Source organism: Leopardus geoffroyi, chromosome E3 (genome assembly GCF_018350155.1).
Source record: "Leopardus geoffroyi isolate Oge1 chromosome E3, O.geoffroyi_Oge1_pat1.0, whole genome shotgun sequence".
Classification (NCBI taxonomy): Eukaryota; Metazoa; Chordata; class Mammalia; order Carnivora; family Felidae; genus Leopardus; species Leopardus geoffroyi.
This window is the reverse complement of record NC_059340.1, coordinates 6078863-6093848: the sequence shown is the minus strand read 5'-3', so window position 1 is coordinate 6093848 and position 14986 is coordinate 6078863. Positions and strand designations below refer to the sequence as shown.

Sequence of the window (14986 nt, the reverse complement as noted above, 5' to 3'; positions counted from 1 at the left end):
TTGACTGGTTCCTCACATGCTGGTCACGTTTGTTGGTTTGCATTTTTTTCTTTTTTAGATATTTTCATTGTGGTAAGATACACGTAGTATGTCAGTGTATCCACTGGTTAAGGTCTACCTCGGTGGCATTAAAACACTGTATCACTGCCAATGTACCCAAACTTTTTCATCCTCCCAAACTAGAACCTAGACCCACTAACCAGTAACTGCTGCTCCTCCTTCCCCCGACACCTGTCCTACTTGGTCTCTGTGAACCTGCCTATTCTAGGTACTTCATGTAAGTAGAATCATAAAATATTGGTCTTTCCGTGTCTTATTTCACTTCCTGTAACATTTTCAAGGTCTACCCAGGTTGAAGCATCTATCAAAATTTCACTCCTTTTTATGGCTGAATGGCATGCCACTGTAGGGATGTACCACATTGTGTTTTTCCGTTGATTTGATGGACACTTGGTGGGATAATTTTCTTTGTTGACTTGACCCAGCCATGACACCCAGAAAAGGCATTACAGAGTAACATCTGTGCGGTCTGGATTTCTCTCAGCAGTGTTCCGCAGTTCTCAGTGCGTAAGTCTTTAGCCTCCTTGGTTAAGTTTATTCCTAAGTATTGCATTCTTTTTGATGCTATTTTAAATGGAATTGTTAATTTTCTTTCCAGATTCTTCATTGTTAGTGTCTAGAAACACAACTGATTTTGGTGTGTTGGCTTTCTAGGCTTCAACTTTGCTAATTTAATGATGTGTGTGTAATCTTAATGTTGTCTACATATAAGATTGCATTGTTTGCAAACAGTTTTATTTCTTCCATTCTAATTTGGATGCCTTTCCTTTCTTTTTCTTGCCTAATTGTTCTGGCTAGCACTTCCAGTACTATCTTGAATAGAGGCAATGGGAGTAGACATCTGGTCTTGTCCTGACCTTAGAGGAAAAACTGTCAGTCTTTCACCTTTGAGTGTGATGTTAGCTGTGGGATTTTTCATATATGGTTTTCATCGTGTTGAGGTATTTTCCTAGTATTGCTAGTTTGTTGAGTGTTTTTAACATGAAAAGGTATTGAATTTTGTCAAATGGTTTTGCTGTGTCAGTTGACAGTATTTACTTTCCCTTTCGTTCTGTTAATACGGAGTATTAAATCAATTGATTTGTGTATACTGAGTGATTCTTGCATCCTAGGAATCCTCTTTTGTCATGATGTGTATAAAACTTTTTTTCTATTGTTGGATTCGACTTGCTCATGTTTTGTTGGGGATTTTTTGCATCCATATTCATGAGGGATACTGACCAATAGTTTTCTTGTAGTGTCTTCATCTAGCTTTGGTATCAGGGTGATGCCGGCCTTCTAGAATGAGTTAGGAAGCATTCCCTCCTTTTTTTGGAAGAGTATGAGGAAGATTGGTGTTGATTCCTTAAATGTCCGGTAGAATTCGCAGATGAGGCCATTGGGTCCTGGGCTTTTCTTTGTCAGGAGGTATTTGATTACTGATTCAATCTCCTTACTAGTTATAGGTCTATCCAGACTTGATATGTCTTCATGATTTAGTCTCCGTAGGTTGTGTGTTTCTAGAAATTTGCCCATTTCTTCTAGGTTAACCATTTTGTTGGCATATAGTTATTCACAGAGCTCTGTTATAACCCTTATTTCTGTAAATTTGCAGTAAGATGCCCTCTTGTGTCATTGAGTCCTTGTCCTCTTCTCCCGCTGCAGGCATCTAGCTAAAGGTTTGCCATTGTGTTGTTTTTTTGTTTTTGTTTTTTTGGAAGAACCACCTCTTGGCTTTGTATTGGCTTTCTCTATTGTTTTCTGTTCTCTATTTTATCTCAGCTGTAATGTTGTTTCCTTCCTACTGCTGGCTTTGAGCTTAGCCTTCCTCCTTTTCCAAGTTCCATAAGGGATAAAGTAAGTTGTTGACTTAAGGCCCTTCTTCTTTTTTAATGGAAGCATTTATGGCTCTAAGTTTCCTTCTTAGCACTGTTTTCAGTTCGGGTATGCTGTGTTTCACAGTCATTTGTCTCAAGATGGGTTCTAATTTCCCTTGGGATGTATTTATTGCTTGGCTTTCACATATTTATGAATTTTCCTTCCGTTATTGGTTTCTAGCTTCAGTACATTGTGGGAAGAGCGAATATTTTATATGCTTTGTCTTTTTAAATTTTTTGAAACTTGGTTCGTGGCCTCACAGAATGTCATTTATTATGGAGAATGTTCCACGTGCACTTGAGGGAAATGCATATTTTGCTGTTGATGGATGTTGTATATACGTTGGTTATGTCCAGTTGGTCTGTTGTGTTTTTCAAGTCCTCTCTTTCCTTACTGACCTACCTGGTTGTTCTAGAGTCCGATTACTGTAATGTAAAATTTCCATTTTGCCCTTCTGTCTTTCGGTGTTTGCTGTGTGTGTCTCAGGATTTATCTGTCGAAGTCTGTTGAGTTTCTTCAAGTTGTATATTCATTTCTTTACTCAAACTTGAGAAATTTTTGTCCATTACTTCTTCAGATAAGTTCTCTGCCCCTTTCTCTCTCTTTCTCTTTTTGGGAATCCAAGAGTGCATATGTTTGTCTGTGTGGTGGTGTCCCATAAGTCCCTTAGGCCTGCTTCACTTTGTTTTCCTTTTTGCTCCTCTGTTGCAGTGATTTCAGATGACCTGTCTTTGGGTTCACAGATTCTTTTCACTATTCAGGTCTGCTGTTGAATCCCTTTATTGCATTTTTTCAGCTCCAGAATTTTTAAAAAGATTTTATTAATTTAATTTAATTTTAATTTTAATTTTATATTTTATTTTATTTGAGAGAGAGAGAGAATCCTCAGCCGGTTCCATGCCCTGCACAGAGCCTGATGCAGGGCTCAATCCCACAATTCTGGGAGCATGATCTGAGCATCAGATGCTCAACCAACTGAGCCACTCAGGAGCCCCTTAATAACATACATAACTTTTTGATATTCTCATTTTGTTCATATATCAGTTTCTTGATTTCCTTTAGCTCTTCGAGCACATTTAACAGTTACTTGGTTGAAGTCTTTTCTAGTAAGTCGGATGCCTATGTTTCTTCAGGGATGGTTTCTGTGGTTTCTGGAGATAAAGATTTTGTTTCTTTGTGCCCTGTTTTCCTGTCTCTTTGTATGCCTTGAGATCTTTGTTGAAAAGTAGTCATTTGAAAAAACAGCCCTGTCTGCCCAGTCTTTGCACAATGGCAGGAGACCTTCACTAAACTGCAGGGTGTGTTCTAAGACTTGTGATCAACCCAGGGTAATGGCTTAAGTCTTGGGTCTTTTATGGGCACGTGTTACGCCTGGGCCTGTACTTCCCCCAATCCCCAGCCTGTATACCTGGCTGCTTTTCAAAAGTCTTAGTTTTCCAGAGTCTCCCCCCAGCTTCTTCTCAGAACCTTAGATGTTACTGTATTCTTCTGCCCATGAGAGCGTGCCCCAGCCCTCCATGGGTCATCTTTCCCTGTCTGAGCTCCAAGTCAGGCACAACAGAAACCCCAGTCCCCTGGGCAGTCCACAGACAGGTCAGAACATTGCCAATGAGTTCTGCTCTCCTCCTTCCAGCGGGAAGGGAGGAAGCCAGGAGGAGGCTGCTTCCTCCCAACCACACATTGTCGTGCCGGGAAGTTGAGGCAAAGGCAAGTAAAACTGCCACAAAATCCCCTACCATTTGACCATGGCTTTTTCTCGACTGGGCGTTCGCCTGGTTGCTGTAGATTTTGGAATGATTTCCAGAGGTCCCATAGTTATTTTAGTCAGTCTGTAGGTCCTTTTATGTATTTATTTTCAATGTTTCCGTGGGGGTAGCACAGGCCTGGAGCTTCCTACTTGGCCATCTTCAATCTCTGCCTTTTGATTAGAGAGTTGAATACATTTGCATTTAGTTACTAAGAAAGAACTTGTTTCTTCCACTTTATTGTTTTTTACGTGCCTTATGGCTTTTTTTGTCCCTCACTTCCTCCACTGCTGCCTTTTGCATTTGATTTTTTATAGTGACATTTTGATTCTCTTCTCATTTCCTTTTGTGTCTATTCTATAGATATCTTCTTTGTGGTTACCACAGGGATGACACTTAACATCCTAATGTTACAACAACCTAATTTATGCCAACTTAAATAGCACATAAAACTCCCTGATCCTGAATGGCTCCGTCTCCCCCTTCTGTTACTGATGTCACAAATTACATCTGTTTATAGTTAGGTTTTGTAATGCGTGTGCCTTTTAAATCCTGTAGAAAGTAAGTGGACTTAACAAACCGAAATTATTATAATAAGAGCTTTTATAACTGCCCATGTATTTACTTTTACTGGAGATTCTGATTTCTGCTTACAGCTTTGAGTTACTGTATCCTTTCATCTCAAATGGAAGGACCTCCTTTAGCATTGTTTGTAAAGCAGTTCTGTTGGTAACAAACTCCCTCACTTTTGAAGAGCAATTTTGCTGGATATAGAATTCTGGCACCTTCTTTCATCAATTTGAATAAATCAACCCTCTGCTTTCTGACCTTCAAAGTCTGATGAGGAATCTGCTCATCTTCTGTGGATTCCTTGTATGAGAAAAGTCACCTCTCTTGCTGCTTTCAAGATTCTTTGGTATGTCCTTGAACGTGTTCTATCTTGAGTTTATCCAACTTCTTATAGTTGTAGATTCATATCTTTCATCAAACTGAGAAGGTTTTTGGTCATTGTTTCTTCAAATATTCTTTTGACTCCTTTCTTACTCTCTGTTCTTTTGGGATTACCACCATCTATGTTTTTCTAGTTAATGGTGTCCCATGGGACTCTGGTTCTGTGCACTTTTTTTCTCAGTTTCAGTTGTCCTATCTTTAAATTCATTGATTCTTTCTTCTGCTTTAAATGTGTTTTTGAACTCCCCTAGGGGATTTTTCATTTTAGTTATTGCACCTTGCAGGGCTGGAATTTTCTTTTGGTTCCTTTGTATAACTTCTGTATCTATTGACAGTTTTTTTTTTTTTTTTTCAAGTAGGCTCCATGCCCAGCACGGAGCCCAGTACAGGGCTTAAACTCAAGATCCTGAGATCAAGACCTGAGCTGAGATCAAGAGTTGGACGCTTGACTAAGCCACCCAGGCACCCCGATATTCTTATTTTTGGCCACATAACAGCTCACCTGTCTTACCTGATGGTCAGAAACAGATGGATAGATACAAAATGCCCTCAAGAGGCAGAATGGCAAGACCTGGGATTGAATCCTGGCTTTGTAATTTGACCTTGAACGTGTTACCTACCCTGTGCCTCGGTTTACTCATTTGTAAAATGGGGAAAACATCATCTTTCTCCCAGGGGTAGTGCACCATTGAAATATGTTGCACACAGACAAGCTCTGTCATAACGGATCATACCGTTCTGTCGTAATGTTCATGTGAAGCAACGCTTTCCACATGAGAGTCCTACCTTTCTGCATCTTGCTCCTCTCGCGCACCTTGGGCACAGGATGGCGGGCTGCTGCTGCTTCTCCCCATCTGGCCAGGAGCTGTCCTGGGAACCTGGGCAGCCGCTGACAGAAAAAAACAGCTCCCCAGGAGATGCAGAGAACTCCGGCAAGGGCTCCCTGCCGCCCAGTGTGCCGGATGGGAACCAGAGTCTCCAACCATCTTTCGGGGCCCTGGGCCAGGAGATGGAAGGATTGGGAGGGGTTGGGAGAGTCTTGAGTTTGAATCCTGCTCCAGTTCATAACCAAGTGACGTTGGGGGGATTACTTCTTGAGCCTCCGAAAGAGCAACACAGAGGATTCTCGAAATGTTGACAAATGACTCGGGTAAGGTGATGCTGTGTCAGAAGAGTCCTTCCGTCTGAGGATGGTGATGTCCAAGAGGGGGCTGCAGGAGGCTTCTGGGCCCCTGGAGATGCACGGTTCCTTGGTCTGGGTGGTGGTGACGGAGTGATTACAGATGTTAAGAGTCAAGTTGTTTGCTTAGCGAAACAGAGGACGGGCCCACCCTCAAACCTGCAGCCACAGCCTGTCAGAAGAGACCCCTGAGGGGCATCTGCCCTGTTCCTCCTGGAAGAGACCTCCTGGTCTCCACACAAGGGCTGGGACCCCAGATCCAAACCGCCTCAAGCCCTGGACAGAGGAGCAGTGCCGGGTGACCTGGGGAAGACTCTGTGCCCGCATATGGTCTAGAAACCCCACTCCACCATTCTTTCATTTTCTGTACGGGGCTGTGCAAGCTCCCCAGCTGACACTCGCCCCGTCAACTGCCCTCCCTGGGAGCCCTTCTCCGCGCCAGCAGCTGATTGCACCCCAGCCGCCTTCCCACGGCTGTGCTCTCTGGCACCGGGTGACCTTTGAGCTGGGGGGGGTGGTGGTGCCTGGATGCAGGGGCGGGCCGGACGCAGGCCTGTCCAAGCATCTGCACCTCCCCAAGACCACCCCAGTGCCCCCATACTGCCCTCTTCCTTTTGCCCCCTTTTCCACTCACCACACGCAGAGGAGCTGTGAAAACGTCACCGCAGGGCACCCTCTCTGTTCCCACGGGAATGGAAGGATGTGGGGCGGACTCGCCTGTGGCCTGGCAGCTCAGCCAGGGAGACTCCGCTTCCTCTCAGGGAACCTGCATGGAGCTGCTTGGGGGCTGACCAGGGCTCAGCCTCCCGGGACCCAGACGCCCCAGCCCCAGCCGTCCGGCCCCCAGGAGGAGCACTCGGCCCCCCGGGGAGTCCCATTGTGACATCAGCGTCCCCTGGGAGTCCCACTGTGACATCAGCGTCAAGGACTTGCGGGATGGGTTCAGAATCAGGTTTCCTTGCTCACAGCCAGACCTCACATTCCTGAGACATGAACACCGAACATCCCTCTGGCTTTTAAGGGACCCGTAGTGCAGTCACTTGTGTGGGACCCTCCAGAACCCCTTCCACAAGCCTCTCAATTCAAAGCCAGACCCAAACCAGGAGGGGCCTGTGAGCAGGAGTCTTCTGTGTGCCCTGCAGGGCAGGTAAGGCCTTGGGCCCCAGAATGATGCAGGGAAGGTAGGATGCTGGCCTGGCTGGCACGCCGGCCCCCGCAGCTCATGGGCTCATGTGATAAGACACACGTGTCCTGAGCCCTTGGGCTGACGGGTAGGGCCGGGGTGACCCGAACTCCAGGAACCACCTGTGGCCCCCGGGGCCCTGTCCACCTGCCCCAGGGGTTCCTCTGACTGTCCTATGCTGTGGGTGCCGGGGGAGCGCCCGGTGGCCTGCCGACGGCTGCAGTGCTTGTCGCCATGCTGGTCATGGTGCCCAGTGGTGACACGGTGGCAGGGGACCCGAGACGGATCACTGGGGGAGATGGCCACAGTGAGGGTCGTACTTGATTGTTCATCACGGAACGCCTGCTCTGTGTAGACAGGACAAGGTGCCCTCCCCGGAGGAGCTCAGCTTTACACCCGAAGAGTCTAGAGGCCTTGGAACAAAGTTAATGGAAGCCAGATGACCAGAAGAGAAATCAAGAAAAATGAATCAAATTTGGAGGCCATTCATAAAGATCTGGAAAGCTCCCACTCTGTACTTGGGCTTCATGTCAAGTTTCAGAGGTGAACTGAGCAAAGAGAAATCTCAGCGTGTGGAACAGCAGAGCCGTCAGTCGTTGGAACATGCCCCAAAACACACCCAGTGGCGAGGGGACTACAACCAAAACGGCCTCCAAAAGCCAGCAGAGGAATGAGCCCCAGGAGCGCCTGGATTCAGCAGTGTCCTCTCCAAGGAAGCAGAAAGCCTCTTTCAGAAGCAGGAGAGGGGCTGGAAGAGACAAGGGTCAGCACATCGAACGAAGAGTCAGACAAACCCAGAGGGTTCACGGGTCCGGAGTCCGGGTCAGTTCCCCCAGTGACACTGGCCACCCCCAGCCTGTCCTGCAGCTCAGCCCCAGGAAGTCTTGGCCGGTGTCATGGAGAGGACACGGAGGGAGGGGCGCGCGGGTGGAACGGCTCCTTCGGGACCTGGAAAGCCCACAGAAGGCAGGTCACGAGGGGTTTGGAAGAAACTGACCCATGCGGCTCAGTGAGATGCTTTCACAAGCCTTGAGAAAAGACCAAACGACGTGTGTGTTAGAGTAGCAAGGAAAGATAAAAACCACCAGTGCTCTTACAGGTCACATTTAAACTCCCCAGAGAGGGGCGCCTGGTGTGGCTCAGGTGGTTAAGCGTCCGACTCTTGGTTTCAGCTCGGGTCATGATCTTACGGTTCATGAGTTTGAGCCCCGCACCGGGCTCTGCGCTGACAGCGTGGAGCCTGCTTGGGATTCTCTCTCTCTGCCCCTCCACCTGCTTGCGGTCTCTCTCAAAAATAGTTAAAAAAATTTTTAAATCCCCAGAGAATGCTTCACTGTAGTCACACACACAAAAACACGGTGATGGATACACACATCATTATGTCGCATGCCTTAAATGAATACAATGTTCTGTGTCAGTCGGGTCTCAATAAGATTGGAAAAAATGAAAATGCATAAACTTGCATAAAAAAGTGCACGTTTAAAAATGTGTCAATAATTTGGGGCGCCTGGGTGGCGCAGTCGGTTAAGCGTCCGACTTCAGCCAGGTCACGATCTCGCGGTCCGTGAGTTCGAGCCCCGCGTCAGGCTCTGGGCTGATGGCTCAGAGCCTGGAGCCTGTTTCCGATTCTGTGTCTCCCTCTCTCTCTGCCCCTCCCCCGTTCATGCTCTGTCTCTCTCTGTCCCAAAAATGAATAAACGTTGAAAAAAAAAATTTTTTTTAAAAAATGTGTCAATAATAACTCACATATGAGAGCTATAGGATCTTCTGGGTTTGAAACAATATTTTTTTTGTGGAAGTAAAGTTGACACGATATTACATTAGTTTGAGGTGTACAACGTAGGAACTCGATAATTCTAGACGTCATTCTGTGCTCCCAAGTGTGGTTACCACCTGTCATCATATGACGCGATCACAGCACCACTGACTATACTCCCTGTGCTGTGCCTTTCATCCCTGTGACTTACTCATTCCATAGACGGGAGCCTGTACCTCCGAGCTCTCCCCTTCGCCCATTTTGCCCATCCCCCGTCCCCAGGGTTTGAAAAATATTCAAAATGGGCTTGGTGTTTACCTGATGGGGCTAGTGTAGTCTGAATCACTGCTTCTAGAGGAACCAGGTTCTAATTCTAGAGTCAGAGAACTTACATTAACTCGTGATCACCTAAGAAAGCTTGTGCTGGGCATAGAACCTGGATGTTAAAAACTTCCCATTTTCGGGGCACCTGGGTGGTGCAGCGTCTGACTTCAGCTCTAGTCTCATGATCTCGCAGTTGGTGGGTTTGAGCCCCACCTCGGGCTCTGTGCTGATAGCTCAGAGCCTGGAGCCTGCTTCAGATTCTGTGTTTCCTTCTCTCTCTGTCCCTCCCCTGCTCACACTCTGTCTCTCTCCCTCTCTCTTTCAAAAATAAACATTAAAAAAATTTTTTTTTAAACTTTCCATTTTCTTTTATGATTCCCTAAATAAAGTCACAGATAGTGAAAGGAGTTCCAGCAGAAACTGCAAGAAGAAATGAATCTCCACTGACCATTTAATCAAGAATGAATTCCCTGTGTAAAGAGAAAGGAGAATCTTTCTGCAGCAATTTAGAAGATCAGACACACATGTGAAGAGCTGGAACCAGGTCAAGAGACCCAAATTCTTCCGGAAACGTCAGAAATCCTCAGTGGCCTCTCTCAAGGCCAGCTCATTTCCCATGAGGGAAACACAAAAAAGGTGAGGCAGACTCCAGACAGAAGTTACTCAGAAGAAATTAAAAGCCTAACACATGTCTCTAATGTTTCTGGCAAAGCATCTGGCAGGGGCTCATGAGGCCCAGCAGGGAATCCTCTGGAACCAGACTCCTCAGGAATAAGAGGGAACGTGGAGTTGTAAAGGTGCAGGGTCCAAGTGTAACCACGTCGCCCACAGGCTCAGGCCCGCTGGACAAGAGACCCTCCACTGAGTGCGTCATCCTCCTGAACCCAGGCCCAGACGCACAGACACTCATCTGTCCACAACAGCTGGCTGAGATGCTGGATTCCCTTCCGGCTCAGGCGTCACCCAGGAACAAGAGGTCCCAGGGACCGAGACCAAGAGCACCTGTCCTTCCCTTCGTTCAGGAAAACGAGGATCCTGCCCTCCAGGGATTCTCTCCTCCAGCGGTCTTTGCTGGCCCAACACATTCTCCACAGACAATAGAAATGTCTACATCCTGGGGCGCCTGGGTGGCGCAGTCGGTTAAGCGTCCGACTTCGGCCAGGTCACGATCTCGCGGTCCGTGAGTTCGAGCCCTGCATCGGGCTCTGGGCTGATGGCTCAGAGCCTGGAGCCTGTTTCCGATTCTGTGTCTCCCTCTCTCTCTGCCCCTCCCCCATTCATGCTCTGTCTCTCTCTGTCCCAAAAATAAATAAACGTTGAAAAAAAAAAAAAAAAGAAATGTCTACATCCGGCGCTGGATTCCACCTCTGTCCACGTGGTCCGAGGTGGTGCTTTGCCTTCTAACGCAGCAACTGGGCGGTCCAGGGCCTTACCTAGGTAGCTTTATCTCTGCACTCAAGCAATTTTGAGGTTTTTTTCTCTTTTAGCCTCCTTGCTTTTTTAGTTCAGAGAGTATATATAGTGGGGTTCAAATTAGAATCTTGATAAAATTTTTCTCAAAATAATGATTAATAACAGAAGAATACTCAAATGTGAATCTTAAAAGTTAAATGATTCCACTTCATTCTATTGAAGGTAGTATTAATATAGAATTTTTGTTGTTACTAAGTCTGTTAAAATAATCTATAAATAAAGCACTAATTTCTAAGGCAATTTTGACCATTTTCCTCTTTCAGTTTTATCACTGTTACTTACATGATTCCATAATAGCTCAAATGATAGTGTCATAATACTAGAATTCTCAGGACAGGATTTCTAAACGTGCATTATAAATATGTGAATCCTTGGGGCGCCTGGGTGGCTCACTCAGTTAAGTGACTTTGGCTCACATCACCATCTCACGGTTAGTGAGTTCTAGCCCCATGTTGGGCTCTGTGCTGACAGCTCGGAGCCTGGAGCCTGCTTCGGATTCTGCGCCTCCCTCCTTCTCTGACCCTGCCCCGCTCATGCTCTGTCTCCCTCTGTCTCTCAAAAATAAATAAACGGTTAAAATTTTTTTTTTAATTTTTAATTTACACCTTTGTAAATTATACCTCAATTTAAAAGTAACAAATTTAGGGGCGCCTGGGTGGCTCAGTCGGTTGGACGTCCGACTTCGGCTCAGGTCACGATCTCGCGGTGGGTGAGTTCGAGCCTCGCGTCGGGCTCTGGGCTGACAAGCTCAGAGCGTGGAGCCTGTTTCGGATTCTGTGTCTCCCTCTCTCTCTGACCCTCCCCTGTTCATGCTCTCTCTCTGTCTCAAAAATAAATGTTAAAAAAAAAATTAAAAAAAAAAAATAATAAAAGTAACAAATTTAAACGAAAGGCCTAGAGAGTGACGTCAGCAAGATGGAGGATTAGAAAGCTCCGGGCCCGTTCCCCCACCCCCACCACCTGACACGTGACAAAGAACCAGAGACCGGCTGAAATACCTTTGCGGGAGCTCTGGGAATCTACAGCAAGTAAGCAAATGCCCAGCCAAGAAAAAGCTACATCCAAAATGATAGAACATTTCAAGGTGTTTTCACACGCCCTTTCCCCCACGTGCTCCCTGGTGTGGCACAGCACGATTTGGGGGAAGTGGCAGCCAGGTCCCGGGTCCCCCTTTTTCACAAACCAGAGAGCAAAGCAGCCTGTCAAGGGTTGTCTGAGGGGCTGATCTTTGGGCCCCTTAACTTGGAGCCCAGTCAAAAGCAGCACAGCTCAAATCTCAGAGCAGAGGAAGCAGCAAGCAGCAGCAGGCATGGCCTGTGGAACCCACAACAGGACTGTCTGCAGACACCCGGCACAAGGTTACTGATTGAGGAACACGATAGGGCATCTGAGGCTCGAGAAGACAGGGGTGGCACTCTCAGGAACGTTAAGTCATTCACTGATTCATTGATTCATTCATTGACTGGCTGACTGACTGATCCATTCGTTGTTTAAAGTCCAGCACGGTACCCAATGCAGGGCTTGAACTCATGACCCTGAGATCAAGACCTGAGCTGAGATCAAGTCAGATGCCTAACTGACTGACCATCCAGGCGCCTCTGGGAAATTAAGGCATTTAAAAGCAGCCAGGCTTCCAGGAAGAATTAGGCACACACACAGGCCCCGGGATGATGCACACCCAGATAAAACCCACACCTTTAAGCCCTCATGTTGTGCTGACCAGCAAAAGTCTTCCTCTGCACAGAACCAGTCTCTGAAAACTGGGACATGTTTCAAATGCCCAATTTTCAACAAAATATCACAAGGCAAAAATAAGAAACCATGGTTCAAATAAAGGAAAAAAACCCAAAGACCCAGAAATGGTTCTTGAAGAAACAGTATAAGACAAAGGCTTAACATTAGCTTACGAACATAGGCTTTTAAGACAAAGACTATAAAGCAACTGTCTTAAAAATGCTCAAAGAGCTAAAGGGAAACATGGGCAAAGAAACAGTGGAAAGCAGGAGAATAGTATATGAACAGAAATTCTGGAGCTGAAAAATATAGTAAGTAAACTGAAAAAAATCCATTAGAGGGTCCACTGGCAGACTTGAACAGGCAGAGGAAAGATTCTGTGAACTTGGGAGACAGGTCATTTGAAATCACTGACTCAGAGAAGCAGAAAGAAACAGAATGAAGAAAAGGGAAGAAAGGTTAAGCGTTAAGCGTTGTCTAGCATACCATCAAGGGGGCCAAAATGGGCACTATGAGAATCCCAGAAGGAGAGGAGAGAGAGAAAGAGAGAATTATTTGAAGAAATAATGGCTGAAAACTTCCCAAATTTGAGGACAGACATGGATGTATAAATCCAAGAGGCTCAAGGACTGTAAGGAGGATAAACCCAAAGACACCTATACTGGGGCACATTATAATTAAACTGTCAAAAACCAAAGACATAATCTTCTAAAGCAGCAAGGGTGGCTCACTGTGTATGAGAGATCCTTAACAAAATGATCAGCAGACTTCCTAGCAGAAACCATGGAGACTGGAAGAGTGGTATGATTAAAGTGCTGAAAGAAAAACAAAAACAAAAACAAACAAACAAGCTGCCAAATTTTCTATATCCAGCAAAACTTCACAAAATGAGGAAGAAATTAAAACATTTCCAGATAAATAAAAGCCAGAGGAATTCATCACCACTAGAGATGCCCTATAAGAAACAGCTTAGGCCTTCATGTTGGCTAGACAGTAATCAAAGCCACACGAACATATAAAGTTCTCTAGTAATGGTTAAATACATGGGCAAGGATGGCGATTCGGTTTTGTAACTTGACTTTTAATTTGCTACACGACTTAAAAGCCAAGTGTGTAAAACCTATGTTTGTGGATATACAACGTTTAAGGATGTGATTTGATACATCAACAACAAATGGAGGGCAGAACTATAAAAAAGTAGAGTTTTTGTATATGGTTGAAGTTGCTATCAATTCAAATGAGATTGCGATAATTTTAAGGTATTAAGTGTGATCCCCATGGTAACCACAAAGAAAATATCTGTAGGATATATACAAAAGCAAATGAGAAGGAACTAAAATGTCCCCACAGAAAAACAAAACAAACGAAAAAACAACTGAATACAAAGGAAGGCAGTAACCGGGTAAATGGGAGAAAAGCTCTTAGACACAGAAAACAAGTAACAAAATGGCAAGAGTAAGTCCTCCCTGGTCAGTAATTAGTTTATTTATTATTATTTTTTTTTTTTAATTTTTTTTTCAACGTTTATTTATTTTTGGGACAGAGAGAGACAGAGCATGAACGGGGGAGGGGCAGAGAGAGAGGGAGACACAGAATCGGCAACAGGCTCCAGGCTCTGAGCCATCAGCCCAGGGCCCGACGCGGGGCTCGAACTCACGGACCGCGAGATCGTGACCTGGCTGAAGTCGGACGCCTGACCGACTGCGCCACCCAGGCGCCCCAGTAATTAGTTTAAATGTAAATGAATGAGGGGTGCCTGGGTGACTCAGTTAATCATCTGACTCATTTACAAAAATTTTTTAAAGTTTATTTATTTTTAAATTTTTTTTTTTTTTTCAACGTTTCTTTATTTTTGGGACAGAGAGAGACAGAGCATGAACGGGGGAGGGGCAGAGAGAGAGGGAGACACAGAATCGGAAACAGGCTCCAGGCTCTGAGCCATCAGCCCAGAGCCCGACGCGGGGCTCGAACTCACGGACCGCGAGATCGTGACCTGGCTGAAGTCGGACGCTTAACCGACTGCGCCACCCAGGCGCCCCAAAAGTTTATTTATTTTGAGAGAGACCACGTGAATGGGAGAGGGGCAGAGAGGGAGAGGGAGAGGGAGAGAATCCCAAGCGGGCTCCACACCGCCAGCACAAAGCTCAACCCAGGGCTCGAACTTATGAAACTGCAAGATCATGACCTGAGCCGAAACCAAGAGTCAGACGCCGAACCAACTGGGCCACCCCACAATGTCTGACTCTTCACATTGCCTCAGGTCATGATCTCACGGTTGTGAGATCGAGCTCCAGACCAGGCTCTGGGCTGAGCGTGAAGCCTGCTTGAGATTCTCTCTCTCTCCCTCTCTGTCCCGCCCCCAAAATAAATAAATAGATTAATTAACTAATTTGAAAAAGTGAATGTAAACGTATCATCCTTGCACAGGGGCCACGCTAACCTTCTCTGCATCCTTCCAACTTTAGTATATGTGCTGCCGAAGCAAGCACAAAAGTGAATGTAAATGAATTAAACTCCATGATAATAAGACAGATTGGCAGAATGGATAAAAAACCAGGGTCCATCTGCACGCCATCCACAAGACTCACTTTAGATAGAAGGATACACACGGCTTGAAAGTTAAAGGATGAAAAAGGGTATTCCACACAAAACAGTAATGACAGGAGAGCAGGAGTAGCTATATTGATGTCAGACAAAATAGACTTTAAGATAGGAACTATTTC

General features: G+C 45.8%; 1 long non-coding RNA gene and 1 other non-coding gene across 2 annotated transcripts in view; both read right to left on the bottom strand.

Annotated features, from left to right (window-relative positions):
- LOC123589522 overlaps positions 1-6817 on the bottom strand; it is a 38690-nt gene extending 31873 nt beyond the window's left edge. The window contains exons 1-2 of the long non-coding RNA XR_006708374.1: positions 6428-6817; positions 5400-5868 (exon numbers count right to left, since the gene is read on the bottom strand). This is a non-coding gene — a long non-coding RNA (uncharacterized LOC123589522). The remainder of the gene's footprint in view (positions 1-5399; positions 5869-6427) is intronic.
- A 7829-nt stretch (positions 6818-14646) lies between these two features.
- Positions 14647-14752, bottom strand: LOC123589839. The gene has a single exon (XR_006708486.1). It is a non-coding gene; the product is annotated as a U6 spliceosomal RNA (small nuclear RNA).
- Between the last annotated feature and the right edge of the window lie 234 nt (positions 14753-14986).